The 24428-nt window shown below is 40.7% G+C and overlaps 1 protein-coding gene across 1 annotated transcript in view; it reads left to right on the top strand.

Annotated features, from left to right (window-relative positions):
• The window catches only part of LOC144767451 (germ cell-specific gene 1-like protein), a 273372-nt gene that overhangs the window by 71286 nt on the left and 177658 nt on the right, over window positions 1-24428 (top strand). The gene's annotated exons all lie outside the window — the stretch shown is intronic.

Here is a 24428-nt window from a genome sequence, read left to right on the forward strand (position 1 = left end):
TTTTATTTCAGCTTGTGTGTACAAGTGTGATTTATAAGCTATTGGTATCGTTTCTCCCTCATTAGAGGTCAGGTACGTGAATCCGCATCTTCCTGGGATGACTCGGATTACAAGGTTGCGTTCGTTTGTGCGTGTTTGCAGTTTTGTTTTAGTTAACATGTCTGTTTGTAATGATCTTAAAATTTCTGTGAGTTTCTGAGTCCAATTAATTGGTTTGAAATCAGGTTTTATTAATTCATAGAGAGGTTTAACCCTCTCAGCGTAATTTAGAATGTATGTTCTTCCGAAATTCAGGAAACCTAGTATTGATTGTAAGTTCTTCAGCGTTTTTGGTGCTTGGAGTACTGCACACTTCTCTAAGAAGTTGTCTGCTAGGCTTTTGCCTTCACTTGATAATTCATATCCTAAAAACAGGACAGTTAGATGAGCATTTCGTGACTTTTTAAAGTTGAATTTGTACCCTTCAGCTGTGAACCCAAGTATTATGGTGTTCACTCTTTTCAAGTGTGTCTCCAGGTCGTCGTCTGTAAGATAGATGTCATATGATAATGCTTCATCGTCATACATTTGTAGTAACTCTGTTACCCTTGCTGAGAATAATCCTGGGCTATTCTTGAATCCCTGTGGGAAACGGCAAAATTGTTTTTGCGCCCCCATACAGGAGAAAGCTGTCAAATATCTGCTTTCTGGTGCTATGTTTTGACAGAAGAAACCATTTGAGATATCGAATGTCGTTTTATATTTTTTGCACGCAATGTTATTCATTAGTGCTGCACTGTGTGAGTTTTGTACTGCAAATGTTTTGCAGCAAGAATTTAGGTGTCTGTTGTCCAAAACTAGACGATATGAATCGTCTGGCTTGGAGACAGGAAACAAAGGATTGTTCATTTGTGAGGTGCATGTTTCAATCACCCCCTGATATTCAAGTTGATCTAAGATCTCCCTGACTTGTTTTTTTAGCTTCTCGCTTAACAGTATACTGCCTTTGTGCAGTTGGCTGATTTTTTAACTGAATTTTGTGGTGAGGAGAATCCTCATCCCATCCTACATGATTTTTATATAATGCAGGAGCTTGGGCCACTGCCCATTTTCTAGCAAATGTGTATTTTTTATGAATCGAAATGTGATTTGAGAAGGCAGGCATAATCATTTCTTCGCCATGAGGGCACTCCCTGACAAACTCCGGTGGCCAGTCTTTCTCAGCTAACAGGATATCATAGCCTTTAGATAAGTTATCCCAAAAGAGACCTCTTATTTTCCTAGTTTTGTCCCCCTCTATACGCAATGTTATTTCATATAATTTATTGGGTTTGCTTACTCTGGTGTCTGCAGTTTCCACTTGAATGTATTCATTAGTGTCCACTGTCTCCAGAAGATTTATCAGGATCTTGCTAGCTATGGTCACTTCTGCTGCGCTGTCTAGCATTGTCTGGGCCCACTGTCCGTTTTTCAGTTGTGTCCTCAGAATCCTCGGCATGTTTTATTTTAATACCAGCTACCTTCTTTTTTGTAAATTGTAATTCTTTACTTTGATGAGCAGGTTCCTTGTCTTTGGACTTGACGTGCTCTTCTTTGTGTTCTGACCATCCTCTTCTTTCCGATTACTGTGAGGAAGTCTGAAAAGATCGAGAGGGATGTGTATAAATATCTTGATATCTGTCAGGTTTTCTTAAATTGTCCCTATTTCTAAGGTTGTATCTTTTTTCAGAGGGCTCCCTGTGGGGAGACTTGCCTCCTCGTTCTGAAGATCTATCTCTCCGTTGAGGAGACCTTTCTCTGGACTGAAATTGTTTTTCTCTGGGAGTGGTTTGTTTATCACCCTCCCACCTCTTTTTCGATGTAATGAGATTATTTTTAATAAAGGTTTTTTCAGGATTTTCAGTTAGTTGTGGTTTTAGTGGTATCCCACCCAAACTATCTGTACCTAGTTCTTCATAGGATTTTTCAATTATTCTGGCAAGTTCAAAGGGTTGTTCTGCTATATCTGTTTCTTTCAATTTTTGGCGGATCGCCACAAATTCTGCTTCTCTTTTTATGTTGGCTAATAGTATAGCCGAGACTTGCTTAAAGTCTTTCAGTAATTTCATACCTAGTGTTAAAGCAGGTTCTGGACCGTATTCATTTTGAATCTGTCTTAGTGCGTCTGGTATTACTGCCATAGACGGAACACCATGTGTTTTCGTGTATATTGAAGCAAAGACTGTGCCCCAAGTGTCACAGTCCTCCACATGTGGTGCGATCCCCCTTGGAAGACAGATAGTCAGAATTCTGTGTTTGTCATGAGGTGTGGTATCAGGAAATACTGCCTCTATCTGAGTAATTTTTTGAGCTAACCAGAATGGAACTTGTTCCCGTTTTGCGGGTAATTTGCCAATGACTGATTGTATAGTCTGTGGTGTAATTTTATTTGTGTTCCCCTGGTGAGGGGTGTGTTGTGGAATTCTAATTGCTGGTTGGACTGTTAAAGTCCGCATGACATATTGGACCAATTGTCTATGTATTGTAATTAGTTGTTTTAGCTGAACTAAAAGTTCTCCACTTGACATTTTTTCAATGTCAGGATGTGGTGTGTAGCCGGCTAGGACCGGCCATGTGGCTCCTGGTGTACCTAGTGGACCGAGCCTGGTGAAGTGATTTTGATGTTTTAGGGCGCCATTAAACCAGAGTTGATGCTCTTGGTACGTTAGTGGAATTTCAATGTCCTCGAAAGGAACGTATTCCGTTGGAGATTCCTCTATTTTGTAGTAGGGGAAATCGCGTGTCACAGCATGTGCTGCTGGAAAGTGTATCCAGGAATAGAATACTTCTGTCTGTCGATAATCATGGGCCTCTACCACAATTATGACTGTACCACCTCTCGATGATAGTCCATTTTCTATAAGTTTAATAGTAATTGTTTTTCTTACATTTACCGGAATGATTATAGCATTCGGGTCTTCTTCTCGGAGACTTATGTCATCCGCTAGGAGTTGAGCTGCTATTCTAGCTTTCTCCCTTTCGTCGTCACTTTCTCCCATTTTACTGACAGAAATTTTATTTCAGCTTGTGTGTACAAGTGTGATTTATAAGCTATTGGTATCGTTTCTCCCTCATTAGAGGTCAGGTACGTGAATCCGCATCTTCCTGGGATGACTCGGATTACAAGGTTGCGTTCGTTTGTGCGTGTTTGCAGTTTTGTTTTAGTTAACATGTCTGTTTGTAATGATCTTAAAATTTCTGTGAGTTTCTGAGTCCAATTAATTGGTTTGAAATCAGGTTTTATTAATTCATAGAGAGGTTTAACCCTCTCAGCGTAATTTAGAATGTATGTTCTTCCGAAATTCAGGAAACCTAGTATTGATTGTAAGTTCTTCAGCGTTTTTGGTGCTTGGAGTACTGCACACTTCTCTAAGAAGTTGTCTGCTAGGCTTTTGCCTTCACTTGATAATTCATATCCTAAAAACAGGACAGTTAGATGAGCATTTCGTGACTTTTTAAAGTTGAATTTGTACCCTTCAGCTGTGAACCCAAGTATTATGGTGTTCACTCTTTTCAAGTGTGTCTCCAGGTCGTCGTCTGTAAGATAGATGTCATATGATAATGCTTCATCGTCATACATTTGTAGTAACTCTGTTACCCTTGCTGAGAATAATCCTGGGCTATTCTTGAATCCCTGTGGGAAACGGCAAAATTGTTTTTGCGCCCCCATACAGGAGAAAGCTGTCAAATATCTGCTTTCTGGTGCTATGTTTTGACAGAAGAAACCATTTGAGATATCGAATGTCGTTTTATATTTTTTGCACGCAATGTTATTCATTAGTGCTGCACTGTGTGAGTTTTGTACTGCAAATGTTTTGCAGCAAGAATTTAGGTGTCTGTTGTCCAAAACTAGACGATATGAATCGTCTGGCTTGGAGACAGGAAACAAAGGATTGTTCATTTGTGAGGTGCATGTTTCAATCACCCCCTGATATTCAAGTTGATCTAAGATCTCCCTGACTTGTTTTTTTAGCTTCTCGCTTAACAGTATACTGCCTTTGTGCAGTTGGCTGATTTTTTAACTGAATTTTGTGGTGAGGAGAATCCTCATCCCATCCTACATGATTTTTATATAATGCAGGAGCTTGGGCCACTGCCCATTTTCTAGCAAATGTGTATTTTTTATGAATCGAAATGTGATTTGAGAAGGCAGGCATAATCATTTCTTCGCCATGAGGGCACTCCCTGACAAACTCCGGTGGCCAGTCTTTCTCAGCTAACAGGATATCATAGCCTTTAGATAAGTTATCCCAAAAGAGACCTCTTATTTTCCTAGTTTTGTCCCCCTCTATACGCAATGTTATTTCATATAATTTATTGGGTTTGCTTACTCTGGTGTCTGCAGTTTCCACTTGAATGTATTCATTAGTGTCCACTGTCTCCAGAAGATTTATCAGGATCTTGCTAGCTATGGTCACTTCTGCTGCGCTGTCTAGCATTGTCTGGGCCCACTGTCCGTTTTTCAGTTGTGTCCTCAGAATCCTCGGCATGTTTTATTTTAATACCAGCTACCTTCTTTTTTGTAAATTGTAATTCTTTACTTTGATGAGCAGGTTCCTTGTCTTTGGACTTGACGTGCTCTTCTTTGTGTTCTGACCATCCTCTTCTTTCCGATTACTGTGAGGAAGTCTGAAAAGATCGAGAGGGATGTGTATAAATATCTTGATATCTGTCAGGTTTTCTTAAATTGTCCCTATTTCTAAGGTTGTATCTTTTTTCAGAGGGCTCCCTGTGGGGAGACTTGCCTCCTCGTTCTGAAGATCTATCTCTCCGTTGAGGAGACCTTTCTCTGGACTGAAATTGTTTTTCTCTGGGAGTGGTTTGTTTATCACCCTCCCACCTCTTTTTCGATGTAATGAGATTATTTTTAATAAAGGTTTTTTCAGGATTTTCAGTTAGTTGTGGTTTTAGTGGTATCCCACCCAAACTATCTGTACCTAGTTCTTCATAGGATTTTTCAATTATTCTGGCAAGTTCAAAGGGTTGTTCTGCTATATCTGTTTCTTTCAATTTTTGGCGGATCGCCACAAATGCTGCTTCTCTTTTTATGTTGGCTAATAGTATAGCCGAGACTTGCTTAAAGTCTTTCAGTAATTTCATACCTAGTGTTAAAGCAGGTTCTGGACCGTATTCATTTTGAATCTGTCTTAGTGCGTCTGGTATTACTGCCATAGACGGAACACCATGTGTTTTCGTGTATATTGAAGCAAAGACTGTGCCCCAAGTGTCACAGTCCTCCACATGTGGTGCGATCCCCCTTGGAAGACAGATAGTCAGAATTCTGTGTTTGTCATGAGGTGTGGTATCAGGAAATACTGCCTCTATCTGAGTAATTTTTTGAGCTAACCAGAATGGAACTTGTTCCCGTTTTGCGGGTAATTTGCCAATGACTGATTGTATAGTCTGTGGTGTAATTTTATTTGTGTTCCCCTGGTGAGGGGTGTGTTGTGGAATTCTAATTGCTGGTTGGACTGTTAAAGTCCGCATGACATATTGGACCAATTGTCTATGTATTGTAATTAGTTGTTTTAGCTGAACTAAAAGTTCTCCACTTGACATTTTTTCAATGTCAGGATGTGGTGTGTAGCCGGCTAGGACCGGCCATGTGGCTCCTGGTGTACCTAGTGGACCGAGCCTGGTGAAGTGATTTTGATGTTTTAGGGCGCCATTAAACCAGAGTTGATGCTCTTGGTACGTTAGTGGAATTTCAATGTCCTCGAAAGGAACGTATTCCGTTGGAGATTCCTCTATTTTGTAGTAGGGGAAATCGCGTGTCACAGCATGTGCTGCTGGAAAGTGTATCCAGGAATAGAATACTTCTGTCTGTCGATAATCATGGGCCTCTACCACAATTATGACTGTACCACCTCTCGATGATAGTCCATTTTCTATAAGTTTAATAGTAATTGTTTTTCTTACATTTACCGGAATGATTATAGCATTCGGGTCTTCTTCTCGGAGACTTATGTCATCCGCTAGGAGTTGAGCTGCTATTCTAGCTTTCTCCCTTTCGTCGTCACTTTCTCCCATTTTACTGACAGAAATTTTATTTCAGCTTGTGTGTACAAGTGTGATTTATAAGCTATTGGTATCGTTTCTCCCTCATTAGAGGTCAGGTACGTGAATCCGCATCTTCCTGGGATGACTCGGATTACAAGGTTGCGTTCGTTTGTGCGTGTTTGCAGTTTTGTTTTAGTTAACATGTCTGTTTGTAATGATCTTAAAATTTCTGTGAGTTTCTGAGTCCAATTAATTGGTTTGAAATCAGGTTTTATTAATTCATAGAGAGGTTTAACCCTCTCAGCGTAATTTAGAATGTATGTTCTTCCGAAATTCAGGAAACCTAGTATTGATTGTAAGTTCTTCAGCGTTTTTGGTGCTTGGAGTACTGCACACTTCTCTAAGAAGTTGTCTGCTAGGCTTTTGCCTTCACTTGATAATTCATATCCTAAAAACAGGACAGTTAGATGAGCATTTCGTGACTTTTTAAAGTTGAATTTGTACCCTTCAGCTGTGAACCCAAGTATTATGGTGTTCACTCTTTTCAAGTGTGTCTCCAGGTCGTCGTCTGTAAGATAGATGTCATATGATAATGCTTCATCATCATACATTTGTAGTAACTCTGTTACCCTTGCTGAGAATAATCCTGGGCTATTCTTGAATCCCTGTGGGAAACGGCAACATTGTTTTTGCGCCCCCATACAGGAGAAAGCGGTCAAATATCTGCTTTCTGGTGCTATGTTTTGACAGAAGAAACCATTTGAGATATCGAATGTCGTTTTATATTTTTTGCACGCAATGTTATTCATTAGTGCTGCACTGTGTGAGTTTTGTACTGCAAATGTTTTGTAGCAAGAATTTAGGTGTCTGTTGTCCAAAACTAGACGATATGAATCGTCTGGCTTGGAGACAGGAAACAAAGGATTGTTCATTTGTGAGGTGCATGTTTCAATTACCCCCTGATATTCAAGTTGATCTAAGATCTCCCTGACTTGTTTTTTTAGCTTCTCGCTTAACAGTATACTGCCTTTGTGCAGTTGGCTGATTTTTTAACTGAATTTTGTGGTGAGGAGAATCCTCATCCCATCCTACATGATTTTTATATAATGCAGGAGCTTGGGCCACTGCCCATTTTCTAGCAAATGTGTATTTTTTATGAATCGAAATGTGATTTGAGAAGGCAGGCATAATCATTTCTTCGCCATGAGGGCACTCCCTGACAAACTCCGGTGGCCAGTCTTTCTCAGCTAACAGGATATCATAGCCTTTAGATAAGTTATCCCAAAAGAGACCTCTTATTTTCCTAGTTTTGTCCCCCTCTATACGCAATGTTATTTCATATAATTTATTGGGTTTGCTTACTCTGGTGTCTGCAGTTTCCACTTGAATGTATTCATTAGTGTCCACTGTCTCCAGAAGATTTATCAGGATCTTGCTAGCTATGGTCACTTCTGCTGCGCTGTCTAGCATTGTCTGGGCCCACTGTCCGTTTTTCAGTTGTGTCCTCAGAATCCTCGGCATGTTTTATTTTAATACCAGCTACCTTCTTTTTTGTAAATTGTAATTCTTTACTTTGATGAGCAGGTTCCTTGTCTTTGGACTTGACGTGCTCTTCTTTGTGTTCTGACCATCCTCTTCTTTCCGATTACTGTGAGGAAGTCTGAAAAGATCGAGAGGGATGTGTATAAATATCTTGATATCTGTCAGGTTTTCTTAAATTGTCCCTATTTCTACGGTTGTATCTTTTTTCAGAGGGCTCCCTGTGGGGAGACTTGCCTCCTCGTTCTGAAGATCTATCTCTCCGTTGAGGAGACCTTTCTCTGGACTGAAATTGTTTTTCTCTGGGAGTGGTTTGTTTATCACCCTCCCACCTCTTTTTCGATGTAATGAGATTATTTTTAATAAAGGTTTTTTCAGGATTTTCAGTTAGTTGTGGTTTTAGTGGTATCCCACCCAAACTATCTGTACCTAGTTCTTCATAGGATTTTTCAATTATTCTGGCAAGTTCAAAGGGTTGTTCTGCTATATCTGTTTCTTTCAATTTTTGGCGGATCGCCACAAATGCTGCTTCTCTTTTTATGTTGGCTAATAGTATAGCCGAGACTTGCTTAAAGTCTTTCAGTAATTTCATACCTAGTGTTAAAGCAGGTTCTGGACCGTATTCATTTTGAATCTGTCTTAGTGCGTCTGGTATTACTGCCATAGACGGAACACCATGTGTTTTCGTGTATATTGAAGCAAAGACTGTGCCCCAAGTGTCACAGTCCTCCACATGTGGTGCGATCCCCCTTGGAAGACAGATAGTCAGAATTCTGTGTTTGTCATGAGGTGTGGTATCAGGAAATACTGCCTCTATCTGAGTAATTTTTTGAGCTAACCAGAATGGAACTTGTTCCCGTTTTGCGGGTAATTTGCCAATGACTGATTGTATAGTCTGTGGTGTAATTTTATTTGTGTTCCCCTGGTGAGGGGTGTGTTGTGGAATTCTAATTGCTGGTTGGACTGTTAAAGTCCGCATGACATATTGGACCAATTGTCTATGTATTGTAATTAGTTGTTTTAGCTGAACTAAAAGTTCTCCACTTGACATTTTTTCAATGTCAGGATGTGGTGTGTAGCCGGCTAGGACCGGCCATGTGGCTCCTGGTGTACCTAGTGGACCGAGCCTGGTGAAGTGATTTTGATGTTTTAGGGCGCCATTAAACCAGAGTTGATGCTCTTGGTACGTTAGTGGAATTTCAATGTCCTCGAAAGGAACGTATTCCGTTGGAGATTCCTCTATTTTGTAGTAGGGGAAATCGCGTGTCACAGCATGTGCTGCTGGAAAGTGTATCCAGGAATAGAATACTTCTGTCTGTCGATAATCATGGGCCTCTACCACAATTATGACTGTACCACCTCTCGATGATAGTCCATTTTCTATAAGTTTAATAGTAATTGTTTTTCTTACATTTACCGGAATGATTATAGCATTCGGGTCTTCTTCTCGGAGACTTATGTCATCCGCTAGGAGTTGAGCTGCTATTCTAGCTTTCTCCCTTTCGTCGTCACTTTCTCCCATTTTACTGACAGAAATTTTATTTCAGCTTGTGTGTACAAGTGTGATTTATAAGCTATTGGTATCGTTTCTCCCTCATTAGAGGTCAGGTACGTGAATCCGCATCTTCCTGGGATGACTCGGATTACAAGGTTGCGTTCGTTTGTGCGTGTTTGCAGTTTTGTTTTAGTTAACATGTCTGTTTGTAATGATCTTAAAATTTCTGTGAGTTTCTGAGTCCAATTAATTGGTTTGAAATCAGGTTTTATTAATTCATAGAGAGGTTTAACCCTCTCAGCGTAATTTAGAATGTATGTTCTTCCGAAATTCAGGAAACCTAGTATTGATTGTAAGTTCTTCAGCGTTTTTGGTGCTTGGAGTACTGCACACTTCTCTAAGAAGTTGTCTGCTAGGCTTTTGCCTTCACTTGATAATTCATATCCTAAAAACAGGACAGTTAGATGAGCATTTCGTGACTTTTTAAAGTTGAATTTGTACCCTTCAGCTGTGAACCCAAGTATTATGGTGTTCACTCTTTTCAAGTGTGTCTCCAGGTCGTCGTCTGTAAGATAGATGTCATATGATAATGCTTCATCATCATACATTTGTAGTAACTCTGTTACCCTTGCTGAGAATAATCCTGGGCTATTCTTGAATCCCTGTGGGAAACGGCAACATTGTTTTTGCGCCCCCATACAGGAGAAAGCGGTCAAATATCTGCTTTCTGGTGCTATGTTTTGACAGAAGAAACCATTTGAGATATCGAATGTCGTTTTATATTTTTTGCACGCAATGTTATTCATTAGTGCTGCACTGTGTGAGTTTTGTACTGCAAATGTTTTGTAGCAAGAATTTAGGTGTCTGTTGTCCAAAACTAGACGATATGAATCGTCTGGCTTGGAGACAGGAAACAAAGGATTGTTCATTTGTGAGGTGCATGTTTCAATTACCCCCTGATATTCAAGTTGATCTAAGATCTCCCTGACTTGTTTTTTTAGCTTCTCGCTTAACAGTATACTGCCTTTGTGCAGTTGGCTGATTTTTTAACTGAATTTTGTGGTGAGGAGAATCCTCATCCCATCCTACATGATTTTTATATAATGCAGGAGCTTGGGCCACTGCCCATTTTCTAGCAAATGTGTATTTTTTATGAATCGAAATGTGATTTGAGAAGGCAGGCATAATCATTTCTTCGCCATGAGGGCACTCCCTGACAAACTCCGGTGGCCAGTCTTTCTCAGCTAACAGGATATCATAGCCTTTAGATAAGTTATCCCAAAAGAGACCTCTTATTTTCCTAGTTTTGTCCCCCTCTATACGCAATGTTATTTCATATAATTTATTGGGTTTGCTTACTCTGGTGTCTGCAGTTTCCACTTGAATGTATTCATTAGTGTCCACTGTCTCCAGAAGATTTATCAGGATCTTGCTAGCTATGGTCACTTCTGCTGCGCTGTCTAGCATTGTCTGGGCCCACTGTCCGTTTTTCAGTTGTGTCCTCAGAATCCTCGGCATGTTTTATTTTAATACCAGCTACCTTCTTTTTTGTAAATTCTAATTCTTTACTTTGATGAGCGGGTTCCTTGTCTTTGGACTTGACGTGCTCTTCTTTCTGTTCTGACCATCCTCTTCTTTCCGATTACTGTGAGGAAGTCTGAAAAGATCGAGAGGGATGTGTATAAATATCTTGATATCTGTCAGGTTTTCTTAAATTGTCCCTATTTCTAAGGTTGTATCTTTTTTCAGAGGGCTCCCTGTGGGGAGACTTGCCTCCTCATTCTGGAGATCTATCTCTCCGTTGAGGAGACCTTCCTCTGGACTGAAATTGTTTTTCTCTGGGAGTGGTTTGTTTATCACCCTCCCACCTCTTTTTCGATGTAATGAGATTATTTTTAATAAAGGTTTTTTCAGGATTTTCAGTTAGTTGTGGTTTTAGTGGTATCCCACCCAAACTATCTGTACCTAGTTCTTCATAGGATTTTTCAATTATTCTGGCAAGTTCAAAGGGTTGTTCTGCTATATCTGTTTCTTTCAATTTTTGGCGGATCGCCACAAATGCTGCTTCTCTTTTTATGTTGGCTAATAGTATAGCCGAGACTTGCTTAAAGTCTTTCAGTAATTTCATACCTAGTGTTAAAGCAGGTTCTGGACCGTATTCATTTTGAATCTGTCTTAGTGCGTCTGGTATTACTGCCATAGACGGAACACCATGTGTTTTCGTGTATATTGAAGCAAAGACTGTGCCCCAAGTGTCACAGTCCTCCACATGTGGTGCGATCCCCCTTGGAAGACAGATAGTCAGAATTCTGTGTTTGTCATGAGGTGTGGTATCAGGAAATACTGCCTCTATCTGAGTAATTTTTTGAGCTAACCAGAAGGGAATTTGTTCCCGTTTTGCGGGTAATTTGCCAATGACTGATTGTATAGTCTGTGGTGTAATTTTATTTGTGTTCCCCTGGTGAGGGGTGTGTTGTGGAATTCTAATTGCTGGTTGGACAGTTAAAGTCCGCATGACATATTGGACCAATTGTCTATGTATTGTAATTAGTTGTTTTAGCTGAACTAAAAGTTCTCCACTTGACATTTTTTCAATGTCAGGATGTGGTGTGTAGCCGGCTAGGACCGGCCATGTGGCTCCTGGTGTACCTAGTGGACCGAGCCTGGTGAAGTGATTTTGATGTTTTAGGGCGCCATTAAACCAGAGCTGATGCTCTTGGTACGTTAGTGGAATTTCAATGTCCTCGAAAGGAACGTATTCCGTTGGAGATTTCTCTATTTTGTAGTAGGGGAAATCGCGTGTCACAGCATGTGCTGCTGGAAAGTGTATCCAGGAATAGAATACTTCTGTCTGTCGATAATCATGGGCCTCTACCACAATTATGACTGTACCACCTCTCGATGATAGTCCATTTTCTATAAGTTTAATAGTAATTGTTTTTCTTACATTTACCGGAATGATTATAGCATTCGGGTCTTCTTCTCGGAGACTTATGTCATCCGCTAGGAGTTGAGCTGCTATTCTAGCTTTCTCCCTTTCGTCGTCACTTTCTCCCATTTTACTGACAGAAATTTTATTTCAGCTTGTGTGTACAAGTGTGATTTATAAGCTATTGGTATCGTTTCTCCCTCATTAGAGGTCAGGTACGTGAATCCGCATCTTCCTGGGATGACTCGGATTACAAGGTTGCGTTCGTTTGTGCGTGTTTGCAGTTTTGTTTTAGTTAACATGTCTGTTTGTAATGATCTTAAAATTTCTGTGAGTTTCTGAGTCCAATTAATTGGTTTGAAATCAGGTTTTATTAATTCATAGAGAGGTTTAACCCTCTCAGCGTAATTTAGAATGTATGTTCTTCCGAAATTCAGGAAACCTAGTATTGATTGTAAGTTCTTCAGCGTTTTTTGGTGCTTGGAGTACTGCACACTTCTCTAAGAAGTTGTCTGCTAGGCTTTTGCCTTCACTTGATAATTCATATCCTAAAAACAGGACAGTTAGATGAGCATTTCGTGACTTTTTAAAGTTGAATTTGTACCCTTCAGCTGTGAACCCAAGTATTATGGTGTTCACTCTTTTCAAGTGTGTCTCCAGGTCGTCGTCTGTAAGATAGATGTCATATGATAATGCCTCATCATCATACATTTGTAGTAACTCTGTTACCCTTGCTGAGAATAATCCTGGGCTATTCTTGAATCCCTGTGGGAAACTGCAAAATTGTTTTTGCGCCCCCATACAGGAGAAAGCGGTCAAATATCTGCTTTCTGGCGCTATGTTTTGACAGAAGAAACCATTTGAGATATCGAATGTCGTTTTATATTTTTTGCACGCAATGTTATTCATTAGTGCTGCACTGTGTGAGTTTTGTACTGCAAATGTTTTGCAGCAAGAATTTAGGTGTCTGTTGTCCAAAACTAGACGATATGAATCGTCTGGCTTGGAGACAGGAAACAAAGGATTGTTCATTTGTGAGGTGCATGTTTCAATTACCCCCTGATATTCAAGTTGATCTAAGATCTCCCTGACTTGTTTTTTTAGCTTCTCGCTTAACAGTATACTGCCTTTGTGCAGTTGGCTGATTTTTAACTGAATTTTGTGGTGAGGAGAATCCTCATCCCATCCTACATGATTTTTATATAATGCAGGAGCTTGGGCCACTGCCTATTTTCTAGCAAATGTGTATTTTTTATGAATCGAAATGTGATTTGAGAAGGCAGGCATAATCATTTCTTCGCCATGAGGGCACTCCCTGACAAACTCCGGTGGCCAGTCTTTCTCAGCTAACAGGATATCATAGCCTTTAGATAAGTTATCCCAAAAGAGACCTCTTATTTTCCTAGTTTTGTCCCCCTCTATACGCAATGTTATTTCATATAATTTATTGGGTTTGCTTACTCTGGTGTCTGCAGTTTCCACTTGAATGTATTCATTAGTGTCCACTGTCTCCAGAAGATTTATCAGGATCTTGCTAGCTATGGTCACTTCTGCTGCGCTGTCTAGCATTGTCTGGGCCCACTGTCCGTTTTTCAGTTGTGTCCTCAGAATCCTCGGCATGTTTTATTTTAATACCAGCTACCTTCTTTTTTGTAAATTCTAATTCTTTACTTTGATGAGCAGGTTCCTTGTCTTTGGACTTGACGTGCTCTTCTTTCTGTTCTGACCATCCTCTTCTTTCCGATTACTGTGAGGAAGTCTGAAAAGATCGAGAGGGATGTGTATAAATATCTTGATATCTGTCAGGTTTTCTTAAATTGTCCCTATTTCTAAGGTTGTATCTTTTTTCAGAGGGCTCCCTGTGGGGAGACTTGCCTCCTCATTCTGGAGATCTATCTCTCCGTTGAGGAGACCTTCCTCTGGACTGAAATTGTTTTTCTCTGGGAGTGGTTTGTTTATCACCCTCGCACCTCTTTTTCGATGTAATGAGATTATTTTTAATAAAGGTTTTTTCAGGATTTTCAGTTAGTTGTGGTTTTAGTGGTATCCCACCCAAACTATCTGTACCTAGTTCTTCATAGGATTTTTCAATTATTCTGGCAAGTTCAAAGGGTTGTTCTGCTATATCTGTTTCTTTCAATTTTTGGCGGATCGCCACAAATGCTGCTTCTCTTTTTATGTTGGCTAATAGTATAGCCGAGACTTGCTTAAAGTCTTTCAGTAATTTCATACCTAGTGTTAAAGCAGGTTCTGGACCGTATTCATTTTGAATCTGTCTTAGTGCGTCTGGTATTACTGCCATAGACGGAACACCATGTGTTTTCGTGTATATTGAAGCAAAGACTGTGCCCCAAGTGTCACAGTCCTCCACATGTGGTGCGATCCCCCTTGGAAGACAGATAGTCAGAATTCTGTGTTTGTCATGAGGTGTGGTATCAGGAAATACTGCCTCTATCTGAGTAATTTTTTGAGCTAACCAGAAGGGAATTTGTTCCCGTTTTGCGGGTAATTTGCCAATGACTGATTGTATAGTCTGTGGTGTAATTTTATTTGTGTTCCCCTGGTGAGGGGTGTGTTGTGGAATTCTAATTGCTGGTTTGACTGTTAAAGTCCGCATGACATATTGGACCAATTGTCTATGTATTGTAATTAGTTGTTTTAGCTGAACTAAAAGTTCTCCACTTGACATTTTTTCAATGTCAGGATGTGGTGTGTAGCCGGCTAGGACCGGCCATGTGGCTCCTGGTGTACCTAGTGGACCGAGCCTGGTGAAGTGATTTTGATGTTTTAGGGCGCCATTAAACCAGAGCTGATGCTCTTGGTACGTTAGTGGAATTTCAATGTCCTCGAAAGGAACGTATTCCGTTGGAGATTCCTCTATTTTGTAGTAGGGGAAATCGCGTGTCACAGCATGTGCTGCTGGAAAGTGTATCCAGGAATAGAATACTTCTGTCTGTCGATAATCATGGGCCTCTACCACAATTATGACTGTACCACCTCTCGATGATAGTCCATTTTCTATAAGTTTAATAGTAATTGTTTTTCTTACATTTACCGGAATGATTATAGCATTCGGGTCTTCTTCTCGGAGACTTATGTCATCCGCTAGGAGTTGAGCTGCTATTCTAGCTTTCTCCCTTTCGTCGTCACTTTCTCCCATTTTACTGACAGAAATTTTATTTCAGCTTGTGTGTACAAGTGTGATTTATAAGCTATTGGTATCGTTTCTCCCTCATTAGAGGTCAGGTACGTGAATCCGCATCTTCCTGGGATGACTCGGATTACAAGGTTGCGTTCGTTTGTGCGTGTTTGCAGTTTTGTTTTAGTTAACATGTCTGTTTGTAATGATCTTAAAATTTCTGTGAGTTTCTGAGTCCAATTAATTGGTTTGAAATCAGGTTTTATTAATTCATAGAGAGGTTTAACCCTCTCAGCGTAATTTAGAATGTATGTTCTTCCGAAATTCAGGAAACCTAGTATTGATTGTAAGTTCTTCAGCGTTTTTGGTGCTTGGAGTACTGCACACTTCTCTAAGAAGTTGTCTGCTAGGCTTTTGCCTTCACTTGATAATTCATATCCTAAAAACAGGACAGTTAGATGAGCATTTCGTGACTTTTTAAAGTTGAATTTGTACCCTTCAGCTGTGAACCCAAGTATTATGGTGTTCACTCTTTTCAAGTGTGTCTCCAGGTCGTCGTCTGTAAGATAGATGTCATATGATAATGCCTCATCATCATACATTTGTAGTAACTCTGTTACCCTTGCTGAGAATAATCCTGGGCTATTCTTGAATCCCTGTGGGAAACGGCAAAATTGTTTTTGCGCCCCCATACAGAAGAAAGCGGTCAAATATCTGCTTTCTGGTGCTATGTTTTGACAGAAGAAACCATTTGAGATATCGAATGTCGTTTTATATTTTTTGCACGCAATGTTATTCATTAGTGCTGCACTGTGTGAGTTTTGTACTGCAAATGTTTTGCAGCAAGAATTTAGGTGTCTGTAGTCCAAAACTAGACGATATGAATCGTCTGGCTTGGAGACAGGAAACAAAGGATTGTTCATTTGTGAGGTGCATGTTTCAATCACCCCCTGATATTCAAGTTGATCTAAGATCTCCCTGACTTGTTTTTTTAGCTTCTTGCTTAACAGTATACTGCCTTTGTGCAGTTGGCTGATTTTTTAACTGAATTTTGTGGTGAGGAGAATCCTCATCCCTCCTACATGATTTTTATATAATGCAGGAGCTTGGGCCACTGCCCATTTTCTAGCAAATGTGTATTTTTTATGAATCGAAATGTGATTTGAGAAGGCAGGCATAATCATTTCTTCGCCATGAGGGCACTCCCTGACAAACTCCGGTGGCCAGTCTTTCTCAGCTAACAGGATATCATAGCCTTTAGATAAGTTATCCCAAAAGAGACCTCTTATTTTCCTAGTTTTGTCCCCCTCTATACGCAATGTTATTTCATATAATTTATTGGGTTTGCTTACTCTGGTGTCTGCAGTTTCCACTTGAATGTATTCATTAGTGTCCACTGTCTCCAGAAGATTTATCAGGATCTTGCTAGCTATGGTCACTTCTGCTGCGCTGTCTAGCATTGTCTGGGCCCACTGTCCGTTTTTCAGTTGTGTCCTCAGAATCCTCGGCATGTTTTATTTTAATACCAGCTACCTTCTTTTTTGTAAATTGTAATTCTTTACTTTGATGAGCAGGTTCCTTGTCTTTGGACTTGACGTGCTCTTCTTTGTGTTCTGACCATCCTCTTCTTTCCGATTACTGTGAGGAAGTCTGAAAAGATCGAGAGGGATGTGTATAAATATCTTGATATCTGTCAGGTTTTCTTAAATTGTCCCTATTTCTAAGGTTGTATCTTTTTTCAGAGGGCTCCCTGTGGGGAGACTTGCCTCCTCGTTCTGAAGATCTATCTCTCCGTTGAGGAGACCTTCCTCTGGACTGAAATAGTTTTTCTCTGGGAGTGGTTTGTTTATCACCCTCCCACCTCTTTTTCGATGTAATGAGATTATTTTTAATAAAGGTTTTTTCAGGATTTTCAGTTAGTTGTGGTTTTAGTGGTATCCCACCCAAACTATCTGTACCTAGTTCTTCATAGGATTTTTCAATTATTCTGGCAAGTTCAAAGGGTTGTTCTGCTATATCTGTTTCTTTCAATTTTTGGCGGATCGCCACAAATGCTGCTTCTCTTTTTATGTTGGCTAATAGTATAGCCGAGACTTGCTTAAAGTCTTTCAGTAATTTCATACCTAGTGTTAAAGCAGGTTCTGGACCGTATTCATTTTGAATCTGTCTTAGTGCGTCTGGTATTACTGCCATAGACGGAACACCATGTGGTTTCGTGTATATTGAAGCAAAAACTGTGCCCCAAGTGTCACAGTCCTCCACATGTGGTGCGATCCCCCTTGGAAGACAGATAGTCAGAATTCTGTGTTTGTCATGAGGTGTGGTATCAGGAAATACTGCCTCTATCTGAGTAATTTTTTGAGCTAACCAGAATGGAACTTGTTCCCGTTTTGCGGGTAATTTGCCAATGACTGATTGTATAGTCTGTGGTGTAATTTTATTTGTGTTCCCCTGGTGAGGGGTGTGTTGTGGAATTTTTTCTAATTGCTGGTTGGACTGTTAAAGTCCGCATGACATATTGGACCAATTGTCTATGTATTGTAATTAGTTGTTTTAGCTGAACTAAAAGCTCTCCACTTGACATTTTTTCAATGTCAGGATGTGGTGTGTAGCCGGCTAGGACCGGCCATGTGGCTCCTGGTGTACCTAGTGGACCGAGACTGGTGAAGTGATTTTGATGTTTTAGGGCGCCATTAAACCAGAGCTGATGCTCTTGGTACGTTAGTGGAATTTCAATGTCCTCGAAAGGAACGTATTCCGTTGGAGATTCCTCTATTTTGTAGTAGGGGAAATCGCGTGTCACAGCATGTGCTGCTGGAAAGTGTATCCAGGAATAGAATACTTCTGTCTGTCGATAATCATGGGCCTCTACCACAATTATGACTGTACCACCTCTCGATGATAGTCCATTTTCTATAAGTTTAATAGTAATTGTTTTTCTTACATTTACCGGAATGATTATAGCATTCGGGTCTTCTTCTCGGAGACTTATGTCATCCGCTAGGAGTTGAGCTGCTATTCTAGCTTTCTCCCTTTCGTCGTCACCTTCTCCCATTTTACTGACAGAAATTTTATTTCAGCTTGTGTGTACAAGTGTGATTTATAAGCTATTGGTATCGTTTCTCCCTCATTAGAGGTCAGGTACGTGAATCCGCATCTTCCTGGGATGACTCGGATTACAAGGTTGCGTTCGTTTGTGCGTGTTTGCAGTTTTGTTTTAGTTAACATGTCTGTTTGTAATGATCTTAACATTTCTGTGAGTTTCTGAGTCCAATTAATTGGTTTGAAATCAGGTTTTATTAATTCATAGAGAGGTTTAACCCTCTCAGCGTAATTTAGAATGTATGTTCTTCCGAAATTCAGGAAACCTAGTATTGATTGTAAGTTCTTCAGCGTTTTTGGTGCTTGGAGTACTGCACACTTCTCTAAGAAGTTGTCTGCTAGGCTTTTGCCTTCACTTGATAATTCATATCCTAAAAACAGGACAGTTAGATAAGCATTTCGTGACTTTTTAAAGTTGAATTTGTACCCTTCAGCTGTGAACCCAAGTATTATGGTGTTCACTCTTTTCAAGTGTGTCTCCAGGTCGTCGTCTGTAAGATAGATGTCATATGATAATGCCTCATCATCATACATTTGTAGTAACTCTGTTACCCTTGCTGAGAATAATCCTGGGCTATCCTTGAATCCCTGTGGGAAACGGCAAAATTGTTTTTGCGCCCCCATACAGGAGAAAGCGGTCAAATATCTGCTTTCTGGTGCTATGTTTTGACAGAAGAAACCATTTGAGATATTGAATGTCGTTTTATATTTTTTGCACGCAATGTTATTCATTAGTGCTGCACTGTGTGAGTTTTGTACTGCAAATGTTTTGCAGCAAGAATTTAGGTGTCTGTAGTCCAAAACTAGACAATATGAATCGTCTGGCTTGGAGACAGGAAACAAAGGATTGTTCATTTGTGAGGTGCATGTTTCAATCACCCCCTGATATTCAAGTTGATCTAAGATCTCCCTGACTTGTTTTTTTAGCTTCTTGCTTAACAGTATACTGCCTTTGTGCAGTTGGCTGATTTTTTTACTGAATTTTGTGGTGAGGAGAATCCTCATCCCATCCTACATGATTTTTATATAATGCAGGAGCTTGGGCCACTGCCCATTTTCTAGCAAATGTGTATTTTTTATGAATCGAAATGTGATTTGAGAAGGCAGGCATAATCATTTCTTCGCCATGAGGGCACTCCCTGACAAACTCCGGTGGCCAGTCTTTCTCAGCTAACAGGATATCATAGCCTTTAGATAAGTTATCCCAAAAGAGACCTCTTATTTTCCTAGTTTTGTCCCCCTCTATACGCAATGTTATTTCATATAATTTATTGGGTTTGCTTACTCTGGTGTCTGCAGTTTCCACTTGAATGTATTCATTAGTGTCCACTGTCTCCAGAAGATTTATCAGGATCTTGCTAGCTATGGTCACTTCTGCTGCGCTGTCTAGCATTGTCTGGGCCCACTGTCCGTTTTTCAGTTGTGTCCTCAGAATCCTCGGCATGTTTTATTTTAATACCAGCTACCTTCTTTTTTGTAAATTGTAATTCTTTACTTTGATGAGCAGGTTCCTTGTCTTTGGACTTGACGTGCTCTTCCTTGTGTTCTGACCATCCTCTTCTTTCCGATTACTGTGAGGAAGTCTGAAAAGATCGAGAGGGATGTGTATAAATATCTTGATATCTGTCAGGTTTTCTTAAATTGTCCCTATTTCTAAGGTTGTATCTTTTTTCAGAGGGCTCCCTGTGGGGAGACTTGCCTCCTCGTTCTGGAGATCTATCTCTCCGTTGAGGAGACCTTCCTCTGGACTAAAATTGTTTTTCTCTGGGAGTGGTTTGTTTATCACCCTCCCACCTCTTTTTCGATGTAATGAGATTATTTTTAATAAAGGTTTTTTCAGGATTTTCAGTTAGTTGTGGTTTTAGTGGTATCCCACCCAAACTATCTGTACCTACTTCTTCATAGGATTTTTTAATTATTCTGGCAAGTTCAAAGGGTTGTTCTGCTATATCTGTTTCTTTCAATTTTTGGCGGATCGCCACAAATGCTGCTTCTCTTTTTATGTTGGCTAATAGTATAGCCGAGACTTGCTTAAAGTCTTTCAGTAATTTCATACCTAGAGTTAAAGCAGGTTCTGGACCGTATTCATTTTGAATCTGTCTTAGTACGTCTGGTATTACTGCCATAGACGGAACACCATGTGTTTTCGTGTATATTGAAGCAAAGACTGTGCCCCAAGTGTCACAGTCCTCCACATGTGGTGCGATCCCACTTGGAAGACAGATAGTCAGAATTCTGTGTTTGTCATGAGGTGTGGTATCAGGAAATACTGCCTCTATCTGAGTAATTTTTTGAGCTAACCAGAATGGAATTTGTTCCCGTTTTGCGGGTAATTTGCCAATGACTGATTGTATAGTCTGTGGTGTAATTTTATTTGTGTTCCCCTGGTGAGGGGTGTGTTGTGGAATTCTAATTGCTGGTTGGACTGTTAAAGTCCGCATGACATATTGGACCAATTGTCTATGTATTGTAATTAGTTGTTTTAGCTGAACTAAAAGTTCTCCACTTGACATTTTTTCAATGTCAGGATGTGGTGTGTAGCCGGCTAGGACCGGCCATGTGGCTCCTGGTGTACCTAGTGGACCGAGCCTGGTGAAGTGATTTTGATGTTTTAGGGCGCCATTAAACCAGAGCTGATGCTCTTGGTACGTTAGTGGAATTTCAATGTCCTCGAAAGGAATGTATTCCGTTGGAGATTCCTCTATTTTTTAGTAGGGGAAATCGCGTGTCACAGCATGTGCTGCTGGAAAGTGTATCCAGGAATAGAATACCTCTGTCTGTCGATAATCATGGGCCTCTACCACAATTATGACTGTACCACCTCTCGATGATAGTCCATTTTCTATAAGTTTAATAGTAATTGTTTTTTTTACATTTACCGGAATGATTATAGCATTCGGGTCTTCTTCTCGGAGACTTATGTCATCCGATAGGAGTTGAGCTGCTATTCTAGCTTTCTCCCTTTCGTCGTCACTTTCTCCCATTTTACTGACAGAAAGTTTTTTGTTGCAGAGCAAGTTTCAAGGAAACAAAGATTAGGTGCACAATATTTTGGAACACTGTATCCTTCAGTGTTGACTAAACCAAAAACTAATACATAGGAATCTCTTCCTACTAAGTTCTGGCGGATATTAACCTTTTACCCACTCCAGACGTCTATTGGAGTTTTTACGGGAAAAAGGGGTCTGTGTGAAAAGCACGACTGAGTTACTCTAGTGTCTTGCGTTAGATTATCGCCTTACCAAACGTTGGGCGCCATGTAGTGTAGTTCCTATATTCCCAATAGGCTCTGCGCATTGAAATAACATAAACGATAGTTTAGACGTAGGACTGAGGTCGACTAGGTCTCTACTGAATATGTTAGACTTAATTATGAATGCCAGCTAGCTTAGAGGTCACTAGAAACTTTCTCGAATGTTCAGGAAGGAGTTAACTTTCCTGATTAGACAAGAAGGGATTAGTTTCTGACAACCGCATAAACCTGACAACTTTGCTCCCCCCAGAATAAGGAGTATATCTCCAGAGTCGTGTGAAAACAATAGCCAGATATTTCACTCAGTCAATCGTGCATACTTAGTTTCACCAGGAGTGCAGAGAAATAGAGAGACGGGCGTTTTCAATAAAAGGTGTTATTTATTGAGCAGTCCTCTTTCTCGTGCAAGAGAAGTGAATTGCCATAAATGCAATACTTATCATGAAGTAAAGTGCGTACATTAAAAGGAGTATAATGAAATAATACTGTAAAAGCATTTATATGGTTTCTGAGTCATATGATACCTAAAACGGATAAAATATATACATACGTAAAATCATTGACTAAACGTACTCAACTGGTGCTTCTAAGATACGCCTACCCCGGTGTACCTAATCCTAGTACGTGGGAAGGAGTAAGTGAGCTGCAGTTTAAGTTAAGTTAGTTTTTGCCAAGAATCTGAATCAAGAATTCTCTTAAGGATCTAATCAGCTCCGTACCTTGGTTATAGAATGAAGGAGGTCTTGTATCTCTTTCTCAGGACTCGATCTCTCAGCAACCCGCAAGGGTGACTGGAAACACTGGAGCTGGAATTTCTCGGCAGGAGAAAAGACAGCGTCTCTCTCAGTGCGTCAAGGGGAGGGTCGGCTTCCTTCGGCACTCGCATCAGCTGGGCGTCGGGCAAGTAGATAGCCGCTCTGCTCCAAACCACCGTGTGTTTGCCTAAGGCAAACGTTGGTATATTTATACCTGAAAGGTGCCGAGTTTGACGTAAGGTTGGACATAAGACGTCACTAAGAACTTACAGTTCTTTCTGGACTACAGGAGTTCTTGTTCAAATCAAAACAAAAGCAGGGGGATTTCCCGGGCTGCTGGAGGCTTGGTTTGTTTAAAGAAAGCGTTGTACTTTCTAGGAGTCTATAGGAGTAGCCTTGCCGTATTTGGACTGCATTGGCTATGACTAAATATGGATGTGATTCTTATGCCTTTATAAGCATATGATTTGTTACAACCACATAAGGGCATGAATCGGGAATATTTAATTAGGGTCCTAGATACATTCACAACAGGTGGACGGCGGACTATAGCTGTTTCACACGCCCTGTGTGGCAAACAAGGTGGAAATAGAAAAAGGGCTCAAATTGTAACAACTAAATGGAGTCCTATCCAAGATGGCGCTCATATAGGAACTATCAGTGATGCAATTACTTGGCCTGCATCAAATACAATATTGCAGAAATATGTATATCTGGCAAAAGATATGAAGTAGTACAGGATATTTAAATTGTATTAGCAAAAACTCCAATAGGGAGTCTACTAGTATACATGTAATTTGCCACTACAATATAAGGGAAGGCGGCTCCTACAGAGTGTAACACGTGCTTTAGGTTTTCAAAATCCAGATAATTTCCTCATTTAACCCATGGCCTACTGTATCTAGCGTGTATATCCAGAATGACTCACGCTGTTTTCTAAGCTTGACGGTATCCTTACCTGGGATTATACGAACCCGCTCTAAAACGAGCCATCGCATGTCCCTATCTGTGTGTTTATGGTTATGGAAGTGGGCAACCATAGATGCATTCATTTTGCCAGTTTTGATAGCCGATTTGTGCTCTGAAAACCTTACCCAGAATTCTTTTGCTGTCTCCCCTACATAACCCAGGTCGCAAGGGCATAGTATCAAATAGATAATGTTCAAACTTTTACAGTTTATCATTTCTCTGAGGTGACCTGATTTTTTCCCATATGTCCAGGTAGGGCTGGTGATGGCTTTGTCACATGCGTGGCAGCTGCCACATCTGTGGTTACCCATTGGGAGTGGGTGTCCATCTATGGTGGTCTGTCTGGATGTGATTTGATTTGATTTGATTTGATTAAGGATTTATGTAAATGTAAATGTAAATGTATTTGAGCTTGTAAAGCGCACTGCTACCCGTACTAGGTTTCCTGGCGCTGTATAACTCTGGGGAACCCGTCCTGGCTTTCCCTGTGGGATGGTTCCTGCTGGGAGTCCCCAAGGTGGAGCCAGGCATCCCCGGAGTTGATGGGGCCGTTGTGGAGATTAGGCAAGCTAATGCCCAGAGTTGCCGAGTGGAACCCCTGATTAGAGTAAGCACCGAAGCGAGAATTATCGAGTTCGCTGACCCAGGTCCACAACCCTGCCGCGTCGGGAATTGAACCCTGGTCCCGGGCCGACTTCTGCTCCCGGGTCTGCCACCTCTAACCAGTGAGCCACACCACTCCTTATAGAGCGCGTAGCTACCCTCGGGTGTCCCAGCGCTATAGTAACAGCCTAACAGTACTCCTGGGGAAGGATTATTGGGGGAACAGCCAGGTTTTCAGTAGTCTGCGGTATGAAAGCAGATTGTTTTCTTTGCGGATGCGAAGGGGGAGGCTGTTCCAAAGCTTAGGGGCGTTGTATGCAAAGCGGCGACCGCCCGTGCGTGCTATTTTTATTCTGGGGACGCTGGCCAGAAATAGGGAGTCCGACCTGAGCTGTCTGGTGGATTTGTGGGGTTTGATGAGTGGTTTTAATATAGGTGGGCCTTTGCCTTGTAAGATTTTATGAGAGATGCACAAGGCTTTAAAGGCGATGCGCTCCTGGATGGTAAGCCAGTGAAGTGCCTTGAGGGAGGGTTTAGCCGAGCACCTTGAATTCGTCCCCGTGAGTAGTCTTGCTGCGGCATTCTGGGTGTGCTGAAGTTTTTTAATGACAGCTACTGGTGCGCCT

Source organism: Lissotriton helveticus, chromosome 7, assembly GCF_964261635.1.
Source record: "Lissotriton helveticus chromosome 7, aLisHel1.1, whole genome shotgun sequence".
NCBI lineage: Eukaryota > Metazoa > Chordata > Amphibia > Caudata > Salamandridae > Lissotriton > Lissotriton helveticus.